This window comes from Sus scrofa, chromosome 1 (genome assembly GCF_054392235.1).
Source record: "Sus scrofa isolate SSC_HxYL_T2T_F1_AM1 chromosome 1, Sscrofa_HxYL_maternal_Yorkshire_Landrace_v2.0, whole genome shotgun sequence".
In the NCBI taxonomy this organism is placed as follows: Eukaryota; Metazoa; Chordata; class Mammalia; order Artiodactyla; family Suidae; genus Sus; species Sus scrofa.
In genome coordinates, this window is record NC_139383.1 from 201,972,849 (window position 1) to 201,991,238 (window position 18,390).

Here is an 18,390-nt window from a genome sequence, read left to right on the forward strand (position 1 = left end):
AGTCAGAATGGCCATCATTAATAAATCCACAAATAACAAGTGCTGGAGGGGCTATGGAGAAAAGGGAACCCTCCTGCACTGTTGGTGGGAATGTCAACTGGTACAGCCACTATGGAGAACAGTTTGGAGATACCTTAGAAATCTATACATAGAACTTCCATATGACCCTGCAATCCCACTCTTGGGCATCTATCCGGACAAAACTCTACTTAAAAGAGACACATGCACCCGCATGTTCATTGCAGCACTATTCACAATAGCCAGGACATGGAAACAACCCAAATGTCCATCCACAGATGATTGGATTCAGAAGATGTGGTATATATACACAATGGAATACTACTCAGCCATAAAAAAGAATGACATAATACCATTTGCAGCAACATGGATGGAACTAGATAATCTCATACTGAGTGAAATGAGCCAGAAAGACAAAGGCAAATACCATATGATATCACTTATAACTGGAATCTAATATCCAGCACAAATGAACATCTCCTCAGAAAAGAAAATCATGGACTTGGAGAAGAGACTTGTGGTTGCCTGATGGGAGGGGGAGGGAGTGGGAGGGATCAGGAGCTTGGGCTTATCAGACACAACCTAGAATAGATTTACAAGGAGATCCTGCTGAATAGCATTGAGAACTATGTCTAGATACTCATGTTGCAACAGAAGAAAGGGTGGGGGAAAAACTGTAACTGCAATGTATACATGTAAGGATAACCTGACCCCCTTGCTGTACAGTGGGAAAATACAAAAAAAAAAAATAAAATAAAAAAGAAAAAGAAAATAGCAAATATCTAAATATTTACCAAAAAAACCCCACAACCAATGCACTTCCCACTGTGATACAATGGCATTGGCAGTATCATGGGAGCTGTGGGAGGGATGCAGGTTCCATCCTGGGTCTGGCACAGTGGGATAAGGATACTGGATTGGCCCAGCTATGGCTTAGGGCCCAGCTGCAGCTCAGAAATGATCTCTGTCCTGGAAACTCCATAGCCACATGGCAGACAAAAATGAGAAAAAAAAAAAAAAAAAAAAAACTGAACAAACACTGCATGCCCAAGATTCAAGCCAGGCATTTCTGGGCCCCTGCTGTTCCTCCAAACAAGCAAAGGGCACTCAGGCCCTAGACAGCCTAACAAAAATCTCTGGCCAATGGGTCTTATGATCATGCAGAGTTTGAACAATAGCTGTGATGGTAGAACCTTGTCCTTTCCCTAAAGCACATTGGGCCACAGGTAATGGGCCCCAAGGACCCAAATGCAAGTTCCTGGGAACCCCCTTGACTTCCCACATTCCATCTCCCACCATTTCCCTGGGCTTGCAGAGGCAGCCAGGGAGCTGCAAAGGGGCTGTGCTGGCGCTCTCACGCCATCTGGCGGACATGGGCTCCAACAGCAACTGTCAGCCCTTCCTCTGCCTCCCACAGCAGAAGCCTGGTCTGCACTGGCCTGGGCCACTTGCCTGCGTGATTGCCTTCCTCCTCTCGCTCTCAGCAAATGGGAAGGCAGGTCAGGTGGGGTACGGGGACCTCAAAGTTGGTGAGGGCCCTCACCCCACCCAAAACAACCCCACTTTTTCACTTCAGACACCCTGCATCTTTAGTCACAAGACCAGACATTGGATCAGCAGGCTTCATCCTTGGGACTCAGCTTGAAATGGTGCACAAGCCAACTGTTATTTACTTTACCTGATTCTAGCTCTGTTCCTGTGGATTGGTGTCCCCCAGAGAGTGGAGATGATCAGGTGGAGAGGGAAGGAGGAGGGTGTGGACATATCTGAAGATAAAGAACCCAGCAATGAACATAGCACACCCCCAAAAATGATACCTCAGTAACGCATTGCATTCACCACCAGAAGAACAGCTTTTCAAAAGCCAAACTACCAGTCATCATCCTGATTCTAAAAACAGCAAGGCGGAATTCCCATTTTAGCTCTGTGGAAAGAATCTGACTAGTATCCATGAGGATGCAGGTTCGATCCCTGGCCTCACTCAGTGGGTTAAGGATCCAGTGTAGCTATGAGCTTTGGTGTGCGTTGCAGGCACGGCTCTGATCTGGCGTGGCTGTGGCTGTCGTGTAGGCTGGCGGCTACAGATCTGATTGGACCCCTAGCCTGGGAATCTCCATATGCCTCAGGTGTGGCCCTGAAAAGAAAAAACAAAAAAACAAAAACAAAAAAAAAAACCCTACAGGTCCAAATTTTAAGCCAGGTATCTCTGGAATAAGATTTCTGCCTACAAATCAGCAAAGGACACTCAGAGCCCAAACTGTCATACTCTCAAATCACCTTTCCACCCCTACAGATAAGCACTGAATTATTCATGTGAGGGCAGAACCATGTCCCCTGAGTTGAGGCAAATTGGGCCATGGGTTCACAGGCACCATAAATACATACACAAGGGTCTGGGCACCTCCTTGAGGTTCCATCCATCCACCTCCATCGCCCTTTGGAACCTCCAGAGGTGGCCAGGGAGTTGCAGAGGGGCTATGCTGGCTCTCTGGTGCTGTCTGTGCTCCAACAGCAACTCTCAGCCCTTCAAAGCTCTGCCTTCTGCAGTAGGAGCCTGGTCTGCCCTGGCCTGGGCCACTTGTCAGTGTGATTGCCCTCTTCCTTTTGCTCTCAGGGAACTGAAATGCAGGACTGTTTGGAGTAGGACCACCACAAATCAGCCAGGACACCTACTGCACCAGACACCACCCCATACCAGATCTCAGGTGTCAATCCTCCTGTGAGAGAATAAAACCTCTGGAAACCTTATATATGTTCCTGTGAGCAGGAAAACTTCTTGTTTTAAGTCATTATGTGCTGGAATCCTCCCATAATCATCATCTTGATATGAAAACTATTGTGACAGTTTCCATAAAGTTCCTATGATTTTTCTTCCTTTTTTTTTAAGGGTGTATCTTTTCCTTTTGCAAGTCTGCTATGCATTGAACTGGAGCTTCAGCTTTTTGCCTACATTACAGCCATAGCAATGCTAGATCCTTAACCACTGAGCAAGGTCAACGACTGAAACTGCATCCTCACAGACACTATGCTGGGTTAACCTCCTGTGCCACTAAGGGAACCCTCCCCACCCCGTGACTCTTCTTGATGAGTCTGTTTTGCCATAGCATCAAAGACCAGTAACTGCATAAATGAGAAAATTTAAAATCACACTTCAACTTATAGTATAATCTAAGCATTTTTACAAGAGGAATAAGCCAACTCAGATTACAGTCTGAGTAGGTTTATTCCTCTTGTAATAATGCTCTCCATGTAATTTAACAAACTAAATAATCCTAGTTAATTTTTTTTTTTTTTTTTTTTTTTTTTGGTCTTTTTAGGGCTACAACTGCAGCATATGGAAGTTTCCAGACTAGGGTTGACTTGGAGCTACAGCTGCCGGCTTACACCAGTCACAGTGACGTCAGATCCAACCAGCATCTGTGGCCTACACCACAGCTTGTGACAAAGCCAGATCCTTAACTCACTGAGCAAGGCCAGGGTTAAAACCCACATCCTCACGGCTATTAGGCAGGTTCTGGACCGACTGAGCCATAATTAATTAAAATGTGCTATTTGGGAAGTCTAAAGGTTTCAAAACACTTGGACAAATAAGATCATAGGTCACTGTGGATAATACTTTTTCCTTAAGCAGTTACAAGAGATCTCATAAGCAAATACAGATCACTTAAAGGTGAGGAACTTCACACAATCTGTTATCAAAAGCAGCACTCCAAGAGCATTTTATTCTCTTGACAGAGCGAAAATTCGAAGTCAAGTTTTGCACCAGCTTACTTTTAAAATCAACATAACCTAAATTTAGTCCCAACCATGTACAAAACTCATTTCTCAGTGTCCACCTCGCACAGCCCTTCCATCACTCTTAGCATCCGTATTAGCCTGTCCCTTGTTTTTTCTATCCAAAACAAGCTGTGAGACAGATTTATTTCCTTTTCCTTAATAAAATGCAATTCCATTCCTCATACTTTCTTTACTAAAAACACACATCCTACTTTCTTTAAGCAACCATGAACTGTCTTCTGTATCAGCACTCTGTAGTTAGGTAAACATAAATATCAATCATTTCTTTTTTAAAAAAAAAAGAAGAAAGTATATTCTTATTGAAAATATCTCAGCATGGCAAACATATTCATAGTTTTAAATACCTTTAGTTTCTGTAAAATGAAGCCAATGTTTAGTAACTAGTTTCAGTATATTATCCTATCTTAATTGATCTAGATATTCATTAAGCATCCATCATTTAACTTACTTTAACACAACTCGGAGTTCCCGTAGTGGCGCAGTGGAAACAAATCCGACTTGGAAACATGAGGTTGCAATTTCGATCCATGGCCTCGCTCAGTGGGTTAAGGATCCAGTGTTTGTGGTCCACGGTGTAGGTCAGAGACGAGGCTCAGATCTGGCATTACAATTCCATATGCCACAGGTGCAGCCCTAAAAAGGCCAAAAAAATAAAATAAAATAAAATAAAATAAAATAAAATGATCTGCAGAAGTCACCCTCAAGTAGAATTTTCCTTTTTTTTTTTTTTTTTCTTTCAGGCCATACCTTTGGGAAGTTCCCAGGCTAGGGGTTGAATAGAAGCTGCAGCTATTGGGTTACACCACAACCACAGCAACACCAGATTGTTGTACCATAAGCGAGGTCAGGGATCAAACTGCACCCTCATATTCATTATGTCAGGTTCTTAACATGCTGAGGCACAATGAGAACTCTGAATGCCAGATCCTTATTTTGCTGTTCTACCAAGAACATCTCCAAGTAGACTTATTATTATGTTTTAATTAGTCATAAAGAGTTCACCCAAAAGCTTATTTACATTTAATTTACTTATAAAAGATTTATGCATTGAATTCCCATTGTGACTCAGCAGGTTGAGGACCTGATGTAGTCTCTGTGAGGATGCGGTTTTGATCCCTGGCCTCACTCAGTGGGTTAAGGATCCGGCATTGCCATGAGCTGTGGTATAGATCTCAGACTCGGCTCGGATCCCGCGGGCTGTGGCTCTGGTGTAGGCTGGGGGCTACAGCTCCGATTGTACCCCTAGCCTGGGAACCTCCTTTATGTCTCAGGTGTGGCCCTAAAAAGACAGAGAGACAAAAAAAAAAAACAGATATTAACACTGAATATTTCCCAGTTCACATGAACCTAAAATTAATTCTGTCCAGTTACCTTCAACATTTGAGAATATATATAAGCACTTAATTTTTAAGTCAGTTAAGTAGAGCCCATTGACAAATTAATTTGGATAATACCATCCAAAAGTAAGGACATATACCTAATGCACACAGATACATAGACACACACAACCAGAAATCTCAAAGCTTCATTTTCTAAACATAGTCACGAATCAGGTATTACAATATAGAACTCACTTGTTTATAAAAGTCTTTTTTTTTTTTTTTCCCCCCTCCCTTCAGTCCCAGGAATTAGAGGTGACCTAGACAAGCGATCCTGAGAGCCCAGGTCTCAAGGCACAGGGTGAGAAAAGCAAGTTCTCTTAAAGGATTTGTTCCCTCAAGGTCAGGATTCTGAAAAGACGTTTTATCAAGCTTGCTTTTTCTTACTGTATATGCAAAAAGAAGCAGTTTGGGAATTTTCAAGAGTTTCACCTAAACCAGTTTTCTCTGGAGTCTAAAAATATTGTGGCCCTACAGTGTTAAAGCATCTTTTTCTCAGTCTTAGGCTCATAACTAAAATCTACCCTGTCAGGCAGAATTCATCCAAGAGGGCAACACAGGGGAACAGAACTACAATTTCCCATTTCACAAGGCAGAACTGTCATCTCAAAGACAACACAGAACCTAAGGTGCAAAACACACAGGAAAGGCTGTCCTAGTCAGACACTCCTTAAATACAATATTGCAGTCTCTCATTAAACTTGCAGAGACACGGAACTTCAGATCAGAGTACAGTTGCCGAAAATCAGCCAGTGCTCTTTACTTCTGCAGCAGGGTATGGCTACTCAAAGGCACACAGAGACAGAGTTTGGGGTGAAGCATAAGAAAATTAGCTTTATTGTTTTGCCAGGCAAAGAAGGTCACAGCGCTACCGCCCTGAAGACTGTGCTGGCCTTGGGGAGAGAATAGGAGGTGGTTTTATAGTGTGGGGGGTAGAAAATAGGGCCACAGATAAGGATGGAGTAGAGGCAAGCTTTCATTCTTATTCAAAGCTGCTGTTTAGTGGCCCCAGGACTGATTTTGGTGGTCCTCCTCTCTGGTTGTCCTTTGCTGGGGGTTTTAGCTCAGCAGAAAAGCTTGAAGATATTGTTATGTATATTCCTTCAAAAGGAACCAGGATCCTGCCTGAGGCTGCACTATTGTTTCTTGAGGGCTCCTCCCTGGTCTCCGCAGTCTCCGCATCCCCTCCCTTCCCTGATTAGCAACTGCTTGAACCTGCCCTGTGGAACTCAGGAAAGGTCTTGGAGGCTGAAGCTTATTCCCTAAAAACAAGAAATTGGGGACACCGAAAGGCTTGTTCCTAGGAGTCCCACATGGCCTTGCTCAGTTTCAGTACTAACAAAGAGTAAGTGAACTATCTTGGGTTTTCAAAGGTTTCAAAGGGAGGAAAAGAGGCCAGATTGAGGGTGGATTGGAACCTTGGGGTTAATAGATGCAAACTATCGCCTTTGCAATGGATAAGCAATGAGCTCCTGCTGTATAGCACTGGGAACTTTGTCTAGTCACTTATGATGGAGCATGATAATGTGAGAAAAAAGAATCTATACATGTATGTGTAACTGGGTCACCTTGCTGTACAGTAAAAAAAAAAAAAAAAAACTGTATTGGGGAAATAACTTTCTTGTTGTTGTTGTTGTTGTTGTCTTTTTGCCATTTTCTTGGGCCACTCCCATGGCATATAGAGGTTCCCAGGCTAGGGGTCGAATCAGAGCTGTAGCCGCAGGCCTACACCAGAGCCACAGCAATGCAGGAGTCTGCAACCTACACCACAGCTCAGGGCAATGCTGGATCCTTAACCCACTGAGCAAGGTCAGGGATTGAACCTGCAATCTCATGGTTCCTAGTCGGATTCATTAACCACTGAGCCACGATGGGAACTCCCGTATTGGGGAAATAACTTTTTTTAAAAATTTAAATTAAAAAATAAATAAAATATATGACAGATCTTTTTGACCAAAAAAAAAAAAAAAAAAAAAAAAAGAAAGAAAGAAAGAAAAGAGGCCAAACCTAGAGGAGAGGAGGGAAAAAAGGGGTGGCCTGATGGACATCTCCCACCACCTGCAGATGGCCAGGAGTTACAGGACTTTTCCCTGGGCTTCAGAAAGGGGGGCAGGAACTCGGCCCAACCAGAAACACAATAGAGAATTCAGAATCCGAGTTCTCTGCTACCAGAGGTGATAGCCTTACAGCCCTCAGAAAACTGAGGCCATCCCCCCAGGCTCGTGCATCTAGAAGAAAGAAAGGAGGATCACTGGAGAATTAAAATGATCATCAGTGTTGGAAAGTGAGACACACGAACACAGGGAGATCTTGACAAGGCTCTTTACTTCTGCAGAAGGGGCACGGCTACTCAAAAAGCACGTACATGCAAGAGGGAGACCCTCCCTATTTACACCTAATGCAGGTGGTATACCTGTCCCCTTCCCATTGGTCAGGTTAGGGCACATACTCTTCTCGGTTGGCTAATTGAAACAAACTGTTGCTGGGAGAAGAGTGAGGAGGAGGGAGTTGAAGGAAGGCATCTGAGCCGAAACCAGAGCAAAATGGAGTAAACAAGATTTCCTTTGATAGAAAAGACATGTTACTTTCCACAGGATGGAGTTCCCACCATATCGCAATGGGATCGGCAGCATCTCTGCAGCCCTAGGATGCAGGTTCAACCTCTGGTCTGGCCCAGTGGGCTAAGGATCTAGCGTTGCCACAGCTGTAGCTTAGGTTGCAGATGCAGTTCAAATCTGATCCCTGGCCCAGGAGCCCCATATGCTATGGGGAGGCCAAAAAAGGAAAAAAAGGGGTGGGGGAGGGTAAGATAGGTAGGGCTTGGAAAGAGAAAAGGGAGAGGAAAGAGGACAAGGTCAACAATGCTTCTTGTCCCTTACCTGGTCAGAGCACTCTGGCCAGTCGTCTACATCAGGAGGAGACCAGAGACAAAAGCGTCCTGGTAGTGGCCACTGGGTCTGGCCCGTGGGTGGGCAAGCTGGTCCCCGAGTGATCAGGATGTCAGTTGTAGTGAAGAAGGTGCCTCACCAGAGCCACCAGCTGTTACAGGAAGGGGGACCCATTCCAGGGCCCGAGTGTGGGCTCTTGTCTAACACTTGGAAATGAATTGTCCCAGGAGATACCTGTGCCAACAGAGCAAGAGACTTTATTGGGAAAGGGCCCCTTGGTGGAAGGAACCCAGGAGAACTGCTCTGCCACGTGGCTCAGAATCTCTAGTTGTACGGGAATGGGGGTTATTTTCGGTGGCGCTTGCGTACTTCTCAGCCAAGATGGATTCCAGCACCAAGGATCCTGGGAGGTTGGTCGTCTCCTCCTTCCTACTGGGCCCTCCCAAATCCTCAGTCTTCAGGGCAGCACCCAGTTCCTTCTCAGGGCCTCCTGCTGTGAGACAGCTCATGGAAGCAGCTATTACTCGGTTTCAGCCAATGCTCTAATAGAAGCCCAATAAAATGCCCTACAGACAGGGGCATGACTTTCTCAGTCAGCCAGGGCACTCACACCACCAGACATCACTCAAGCAATGCTGCCTTTTTTTTTTTAATTATTATTATTGTCTTTTGTTTTTTCTAGGGCCACACCTGTGGCACATGTAGGTTCCCAGGCTAGGGGTCCAATTGGAGCTGTAGCTGCCAGCCTACACCAGAGCCACAGCAGTGCCAGATCTGAGCTGTGTCTATGACCTACACCACAGCTCACAGCAACGCCAGATCCTTAACCCACCGAGTGAGGCCAGGGATCCAACCCGCCACCTCATGATTCCTAGTTGGATTTATTTCCACTGTGCCACGATGGGAACTCCCTTTTTTTTTTTTTAAATGAGAGTCGCAACATTTATTTCAGGTTCTCGCTCTTTTTTTTTTTTTTTTTTTCTTTTTTGCCACACAGGCAGTATGCGGAAGTTCCTGGACCAAGAATCGAACCTGCACCACACAGCAGTGACCAGAGCCACAGCAGTGAGAATGCAGGAGCCTTAACCTGTTAGGCCATCAGAGAACTCCCTTGCCCTGCTTTTTAGTTCACATGAGCAGGCTTTAAATCTATCAGCACCCTTCATCCCTGAGACCAATGTTTAAATCAGTAACTCTTACCCTTTATTTCTATCACCAGGTTTAGGTAGTTTCCCCCTAACAGGGGTTGGGTAGAGGAGGATGAGGTTCAGATGGAAGGAAAAAAAGCAGCTGGGGAGAAATTTTGAGAGAAAGGGCAGAGATGAGCATCACCCACCCACTGAAATACCACTGCTTTGACACATTCCGTCCACGACCACTGGCCCAGCTTTCCAGATGCCGAACCTCACAGAGGCCTGATTCTAGAAAACAACACTCCGGGATTTAAGCTTGGTGTCTCTGGGTTCACAGTCCTGCCTCTAGACAACCAAAGGGCACTCAGACCCCAGACATCCTGGCCAATGGGCCGCCCAACCAGGCTGGAAGCCACCCATATATCTGAAGGCAGGACTATGTCCCTTGTATGAAGTGAAGCAATTTGGGCCAGAGGCCATCTGGTACCAAACCCTTTTCTCTGGGCACAATCTTGGGATTCTGCCCACCCCATGTCCATTCCCAATTCTGAGCCTCCAGAAAGCAGCAGGTGGGCTCTGCTGACACTGCAACATCCTCTAGCGGCAGCCCCCTCAAACAACTTAGAGCCCCTCCTGCCTTCCTGCCCACACCTGGGGGAGGCACTGGACTGGAGCAGCTGACACCCTGATGTTGTTCCCCCTCTCCCTCTAAGCACAATCCAGAGCCTTATGGGGCTGGGGGCATTTCTCTGTCAAAGTCTCCCAGGGCACTCACCCTTCCCTATCCGACACCATTTCTTTAGGCCAATCAGCAGAAGCCACTTTAAGTCACATGGTGGGCTTTAAATTGATCAGACCCCCTGAAATCACAGGACCTAGTTTTAGGTCAACTTCTTTGATCAGGGTCAGTGTCGGGAGCAAGAAGCTCAGATGGGGAGTTCCCATCGTACCTCCGTAAGTTAAGAACCTGACTAGTATACATGAGGATGCGGACTCAATCCTTGGCCTCGCTCAGTGGGTTAAGGATCTAGCATTGCCGTTAGCGGAGATGTAGTTCCCAGATACAGCTCAGATTTGGTGTGGCTGTGGCTGGCGTAGGCCAGCAGCTGCAGCTCCAATTCAACCCCTAGCCTGGGAACTAACATATGCCAAAGAGGCAGCCCTAAAAAGTCCAAAAAGAACAACAACAAAAGACAGAGAGAGGCTCAGATGGAAAAAGGAAAAGGAACTTTAAAACAGAGTTCACAAGAATGGACACAGCCCACCCACTAAAGTACACAGCTAACACATTCCATTCACACCACCAGCCCAGCTCCCCAGATGCCAAACCCCACTCAAGCCTGATTCTACAAAACTGCATGCCCAAGATTTGATCTCGGAATTTCTGGGTCTAGAGTCCTGCCTCTGAAATGTCAAAGGTCAGTCAGAACCTGAAAGACTGTCAAACTGGCCACTAAACCACCTGACCAGGCTGGAAGTACCCAATCAGATGCTTAATTCAGAACTATAAACCCTCTGTGTGAGGTGAGGCAATTTGGGCCAGAGAGTCAGAGGCATCCAGGAACTATCTCTTCATCACTGCGCATGACTTGGGGGTTCTGACAATCTCCAGTCCCATCTATGAGCCTGGGGGTGTGGCCAGGGTGTTATAGATGGGCTGTGCTTGTGTCCCAGAGCCCTGTATAAGCCACCCCCTGTAACACCAACTCTCAGCCTCTTTTGCCTCCTTCACAAGCTCCAGGTTCTGCACTGGCCTTGGACACCTGTCAGCCCTATTTGTCCTCCCCTCCCTGGAAGTGAAATCAAGTTCCCTACAGAGGGGGGAGCTTCTCTCTCCATGCCTTATAGGGCACTCACCCTTTCCTACCCCACCCCACTACCTGAAATCAATCAGTACCCCTTAATTCACATGACCTAGCTCTAGGTGAGGTTCCCCCCTGCCCCCCAGCAGGGTCAAAGGAAGAAGGAAGAGGCTCAGATGGAAAAAGAAGGATCTTTGGGGATAACTTCAAAAGGAAAGTGTTCACAGTTGAGCACAGCCCGCCCACTGCTTTTACACACTCCATTCACAACAACCATCCCTACTTCCCAGATGCCAAAAACCCCACACAAGCCTGATTCAAGAGATCTGTAAGCCCAAGATTTAAGGCAGGTATTCCTGGTCCAGAATCTGGCCATGTCAGAAACAAAGGACACTAAGATCCCAGATAGGCTCTCCAACTGTCTGGCCACTGTGCTACAAGACCAGGCTGGAAGTATCACCATCAAATGCTGATGGCACACCCATGTCCCCATATAGTCAGGCAATTTGGGCTATAAGGTTAAGAGGCACACTGTAACCGGCGCCTTCTCTCTTGGGACCTCATTGCGGTTCTGCCAACCACATCTGAGCCTCTTTGTACAGGGAGCTGCTGGTGTGTTCTACCCGCCCTCTGCTGCCCTCTAGCGGCCGTCTGTTCTAACAACAACTCTCAGCCCTTTCTCTTGCCTCCCTCCCCTGCCCCAGGGGGATAGTTGCCAGGCTTCCTTCCTTCCTCCTCTCTTACTGAACACAGTGAAAGGCCATACAGAGGAGGCATTTTTCTCTCATGGTCTCCCAGGGCATGCACCCCTCCATACCCACCCCACTATTTTAAGACAAAACACTGTATGTCACAAGACTGCCTTAAAACAATCAGCCCCCTCCTCAATTCATGTGACTTGGCTTTAGGTCAGCTTCCCCCATCAGGGGTCAAGGTCAGAAAGAAGAAGCTCCAATGGAATAGGAAAGGTCTTTGGAGAGAACCCTCGAGAGAATGGTCACAGGGGTGAGCACAGCCCGCCCACCAAAGTACCACCACCAGATCGTTTTTCCAGATGCCAAAGCCTACATAAACCTAAAGCTTGAAAACTGCGAGGACAAGAGCCAAGCCAGATGTTTCTGGACCTAGAGTCCTGCCTCTGGAGAATCAAAGGGCAGACCCCAGAAGGACTGTCAGACTGTCTGGCTACAGGGACGCTTGACATGGCTGGAAGTCCCATCAGATGCTGAAGGCACCTATGCGTCCCCTCTGTGAGGTGAGACAATTTGGACCAGAGGTTCAGAGGCACCTGTAACCAATCCAGGTATTCTGAGCATGTCCTGGGGGTTCCACCAACCCATCATCTACGCCATCTCTGAGCCTGGAGGTGCTGCCAGTGAGGGGCTGAGTGGCTCCACTGGTGCTCTGGCGCCATCTGGTGGCCATCAGCTCTAACATCAGCTCTCTGCTCTTCCTCCTGTCTCCTCCCTCAGTAGAAACCTGGGGCTGCACTGGCCTTGGGCACTTGTTAGCTGGATTTCCTTCCTCCTCTCCCTCTAAGCAAAATGAAATGCCCTACAGGGCGGGGGGAGGGGGCGGAATTTCTCTCTTAAAAGCTCCCAGGGCGCTCACCCCAACCTACCCCACCACCTCAGTACATTAAAACACTCAGCTGCCCTTCCCCCCCTGTTTTCGTGTTTGCATGTTTGTTTTTTTGGCCATGCTGTGGCATGTGGAAGTCCCTGGGCCAGGGATCGAAAATGCGCCACAGCAATAACCTCAGCTGCTGCAGTGACAACCCTGGATCCTTAACCCACTGAGCCACAGAGGAACTCCATGAAAGCCAGCTTTGAATTAGTCACTCTGCCTTAATTCACAAGACATGGCTTTAGGTCAGATCCTCATAACACAGGTTGGGGACAGAAAGAAGAGGCTCAGGTGGAAAGGGAAAAAGTGTTTTTGGGGAGAAATCTTGAGAGACAGGGCACAGAGATGAGCACAGCCTGCCTACTAAAATACCACTGCACTTCCACCCTCCATTTGTGACCACCAGCCCCTGCATTGTCCCTAACAGAGGGCCAGAATGGTCTCTAACTAAAGCCTTGCACTCTCCCAACTACACTTAAGTGTCCCTAGTAATGCCCTGAGTTGTAACTAAATCTCTGTGCTGTCCCTAACTAGATTTATGCTACCCCTATCTAAAGGTCTGCTCTCTTCCTAACTATGGCCCTGACCTCTCCCTAAGACCTTACACTTTTCCTAACTAGAACTGTTCCTAAGGGCCTGTACTGTCCCTAACAAGACTTAAGTGTCCCTAACTATGGCCCTGTGCTATCACTAACTAGACCTATGTTATCCCTATTTAAAGGCCTATTCTGAGGAGTTCCCATCATGGCCCAGTGGTTAACGAATCCGACTAGGAACCATGAGGTTACGGGTTCAATCCCTGGCCTCGTTCAGTGGGCTAAGGATCTGGTGTTGCCGTGAGCTGTAATGTAGGTCGCAGATGTGGCTTGGATCCCTTGTTGCTGCGGCTCTGGCATAGGCCAGTGGCTACAGCTCCGAATGGACCCCTAGCCTTGGAACAAGACAAAAAATAATAATAATGATAATAAAAATAAAGGCTTGTTCTGTTCCTAACTGTGGTCCTGACCTCCCCCTAAGACCTTACACCGTCCTTAACTAGAATTAGGCCCTGTGCTATCTCTAATGAGACCTAAGTGTCCCTAGCTATGGCCCTGTGCTTGCCCTAAGACCCTGCATTGTCACTGCCAAAGCCACGGCACTCTCCTTAACTAAAGCCCTGGCTGTACATAATTAAGGCAGGGCAACATTCCAAACTAAGGCCCTGAGCTCTCCCTTAATAAGGCCTTGGTGTTTCCCAACTAAAGCCCTGGCCTTTCCCTAATAAGATCTTGCACTGTCCATAACTAGACCTAAGTGTCCCTATAGAATGCCCTCTGCTGTGTCTAAGTAAAGGCCTCAACTTTCCATAACTAAGGCCTGGACCTGTCTCTTGCACTGTATCTAACTAGACCTAAGTGTCCCTAACTAAGGTCCTGTGCCGTCCCTGACTAGACCTGCATGAGTGGCCTGTCCCTGGGTGGCATACCCATCCCCTGGCCCTTCAAGGGAATCCCCTAACCCTCAGGAACCCAAGAGGTGAGTATATTTGGAGATGGGGTTTTCCAAGAGGTATCAGCTTAAGATGAGGTCACTAGTGTGGATCCTAATCAAATAAGGCTGATGTCCTACCAGAAGGGACTAGGACACAGGCACAAGTGAGATCACATGAGGACATGGGGAAAAGATGGCTGTCTACACACAAAGGAGAGCAGCCTCAGGAGAAACCAGCCTGCAGACACCTTGACTGGGAGATGAGTCTGTTGTTTAAGCCACTTGGTCTGTGGCATTTGTTGCTCAGGGTAAATCAGGTCTCAGACTGGAGAGGGCCCATGCTCCCTTGCCCGGTAGGTGAGTTTCAGGAGCTGAGGAGAGGGTCTCCAAGAAGAGCACAGAATAGAGTTTAGGCATTCACAAAACTGCACTCAGGTTACACATGCCTGATCCACACTCACGTGAGATGGTCTTGTCCTGTATGGACGCCCCCCTCGCTCTGAACTGCAGATCTTTGGCTTCACCACCTCCACTGAGAGAATTAGCTTAACCTACTGCAGGAAACCTCCTACAGTCTTTCCACAATCACAATCATCGGAGAGCTTGTGCCCACATACCATTACATTTCACAAGACCCACAAGCTGTGTGCTAGTGTCCTGGTGACTCTGCTGTAGCAGAGCTGCCCAGGTCCCACCACAACCGGATACCCTTTTCCTGCTCAAAGCTGCCCTGCACCTCCCAGCCTGCCCACCCCCTGCAGCTGGGGCACAGTGTCTCCTGTTATCAAGGGGACATGGTGGTGGTGAGGGCCTTGGCCAGCCTGCATCCTGGGACAGAGAGCATGGTGACCACATGGTCACCCCATCCCTCCTGGTTGGAGTCCTCCACCCTGAAACAGAGAGGATAAACAAGGTGGACAGACCCTGGACCCCAACAGCCACCTGCCCTGGACTCTCCCATGAAGCGGACAGAGACATCTTGAGCTTCAGCATATTTGGGGGTGGCGCGGGAGGAGGGAGGACTTTTTATGCCAGTAACAATCCTTTGCCCTAAAAGTGGGAGAGCTTTACATAATCCTCCCCACCTGTAACAGAGGTAAAACTTCATTCCATGACACTTTTCTCAAACCACAGCCTGTGCTGAGACCACCACTCAGCTCACAGTGCTTCAGGGCAGCCCCTTTAAAAGATCCTTGGAGTTCAGCTCCCCAAGCTCTGCCTTCAGCTTAAAGGGGAAGTTTCCTTGACACACCTGCTTGGTTTCCTCGACAACAAGCTTCATACTCTCCCCAGCTCTTCTCCTTCAAACCTTCCTGTTCTAGTCTTGATGAGCCTAAAGGGACAGTGCCATCATCACATGCCAGAAAGTGATTCCTCCAAGCCTGTAGTTACCAGCTATGCTGTTGCTGGTGAACTTCCAGAGGAGCTAGCAAGGTAACCACTTCCGGACTTGGCACTAGGTCCCTCTCTATGGATAAGGCAGAGTGGCCATTCTCACGACCTGTTGTGGAAGAGCTCATCTTCTGATGAAGAAGCCAGGCCTTGATCCTTTCCAGGTGATTCCAGGGTCCTCCTTTGCCCCAGACTCCCTCGCCGCTGCCCCCCCACCCCCCACCCCCGGTCACATGGCTGCTGTCTGTGCCCACCTATATGGGACCTTGGTCAACTCCTAGAATGAGGGTTATTTTATACGCAGAAAATGGGTTGGGGTATTCCCTTTGTGGAGCAGCAGAAACGAATCTGACTAGTATCCATGAGGATGCGGGTTCCATCCCTGGCCTCCCTCAGTGGGTTAAGGGTTCGGCGTTGTTGTGAGCGGTGGTGTAGGTTGCAGATGTGGCTCAGATCCCGCATTGCTATGGCTATGGTGTAGGCCAACAGCTGTAGCTCCAATTTGCCCCTAGCCTGGGAACTTCCATATGCTGTAAGTGTGGCCCTAAAAACCAAAACCAAAAACAAACAAACAAACAAGAAAGAAAAGAAAATGGGTTGAATGGTGGCCCCAAAAGTGTGTCTCCCAGAACAGATGAATAGGACCATACCTTTGCAGATAATAGTTGAGCCTCTCAAGATGAGGTCATCCGGGTTAGGGTGGCCCTACCCTAAATCCACTCAGAGTCCTGATATGAGAAAAAAGAGGGGAGACACAGAGGAGAAGCCATGTGAAGATGAGGCACAGATATCGGGAGATAGCCACAAGCCTGGGGCTGTCTGGAGCCCCCAGAAGCTGTAAGAGGCGGGAAGGACCCTCCCCTGGAGCCTCTGGAGGGACCTCAGCCCTTGACACCTTGGTCTCAGATGTCTGGTCTCCAGGACTGGGAGAGGTTGGATTCCTGTTGTTTTAAAACATCCAGCTTGTAGTCATTTGTTAGAGAAGCCACAGAGCAGCCACACAGACTCGGCTCTGTAGAATCCTGGAAACTTGGGACTCACTAAAGGTAGATAGAGGCTGGATTATGGAACCCCTCAGAAATCCCAAGCAGTGGCTGGGCACCAGAATGTTGAGGTGTTACATCTGAAGCCCATCCCTAAGGGTGCTGCCCAGGTTCTTACATTTGGATATGTAGTTTAAGTATATCTACCCTGACTGAGGGCCTTTACACTGCTAATTAAGAACCTACCAGTTACACAAATGAAAACCCAATAAGGAGACCCGCTATACTGATAAACAATTCTGAAGTTGGTCAGAGGTGGGGAATTTTCTCCCATGCAGCCACCAGCCCCCTCCCCACCCCACACACACACGCAAGGAGTGTCCTCATTGGAAAGCTGATGGACCATGTAGAGGGGGTCTCTGACTAAATGTTAGCTGACCCCCAGGCCACTGACCCTGAATCTTAGCCACCCTTCCAGGTAAATCACCTGAACATTTGCAGAGACTTTAAAGGCTGGAGGAGAGGACTTGGAGCCACCCCAGTGACAGCAGGCTTGCCGAGTTGGCATCTGCAGGCCATGCGGGATTGTCCTGGCCTGGGGGCTCTTCCGGAAGCTTTCCATCTGCCTGAGTTACCCTTCTTGTCTGTGCCCCCCTTGCCTTTTTTCTAGCTTCCTCACCTCTGCCTGAGGAGAACTTCCAATGGCAGGTGCAGGTGACACATCCTCTTCCTTAGCAGGTGGTGGCTCAGCAACTCCTACAGAAGGTCCAAGCAGAGGCCCACTCAGACCAGCCACCTGCAAAGCCATAGCCCCTCACTCCCTTCCACCAGCACAGCCCTGTGGTTACTGACGAGCCAAGAAGTATAGTGTCAGGTACAGCTGCAAGTGCTCTTGCTGCCCCGGGGAACTATTTATACAGACCTCAACCCAGCACACCTGGGAAGGGCTGGCCAGCCGGGGCAAGCTGCCCAGGTCAGCTATTCCTCACCCATCATGGGCTCATGGTTGCAGAAAAAGGGCCTTGCTACATGGGCCAGGTCCAAGGAACTAGTGTAGGTTCCTAAGGGTCGGGATAGACATGGGGCTACAGCTCTGGCTTGTATTCTAATCATTTTTAGTGGCCCACGAGTGGTGGACAATTTCAAGAAGACCCTCACCTCATGAGAGGAAACCAGGAGTCAGGGAGAGGAGGGGAGGTGGGTGCAGAAAGGGGCCCGCTACCCTGGCGCAGTGGAAGCCTCAGGAAAACCCAGTGGAGGGAGGCCACACAGAGTGATGCCCAGGGGCATAGACCTGTCCAGGAGCTGCTGTTTGTTAGTTCAGATCCTGCTCTGAGGTGCTCAGGGTCAGCTCTGACCAACAGGTGGGTTGGAGGTGGCCTGCAGCGAGGGCTCTGTGCATGGGTCCTGTGTGCTGAGCACTGATGGGGTGCCTGCCCAATGGGCCACTTGCCTGGGAGGGGCCTGCCCACGTGAGCCACGGGGGCTGCTGGGAGCCTGCCCAGGTAAACTCCATATACTGGGAGGACCCTGCCCTCATGAGCCCAAGAGGCTGCTGGGTAGTAGCCCACATGAGCCCCATATCCTAGGAGGGGCCTGCCCACGTGAGCCCCGGGGGCTGCTAGGAACATTCCCAGGTGTGTTCCATATCCTTGGAGGGGCCCACACTTGTGAGCCCCATGCACTGGGAGGGGTGCTTGAACAAGCATCCTCTCTTCACAGCACAAAATTGCTTAGCATGAACCATGCCACCTCCTTCCCCCATTCCCATGTGGGCAGTGTTGGGATGAGATTGAGGTAGGAGGTAGACGAGCCCTGGCCCTGGGCTGAGAACAACTGGGACCTGTTAGGCTGTGTAAATTGAGCCTTGTTTCTCCTTTCATGTCAAGGAGAAAGTTAAT

The 18,390-nt window shown here is 48.4% G+C and overlaps 1 long non-coding RNA gene across 1 annotated transcript; it reads right to left on the bottom strand.

Annotated features, from left to right (window-relative positions):
• Window positions 1–3,298: 3,298 nt before the first annotated feature.
• LOC146406963 (uncharacterized) lies at window positions 3,299–17,373 on the bottom strand. Its single transcript, XR_014841538.1, has 4 exons — window positions 17,169–17,373; window positions 16,157–16,234; window positions 8,075–8,317; window positions 3,299–4,449 (listed from the first exon to the last, which is right to left on the bottom strand). It is a non-coding gene; the product is annotated as an uncharacterized LOC146406963 (long non-coding RNA).
• Window positions 17,374–18,390: the final 1,017 nt, after the last annotated feature.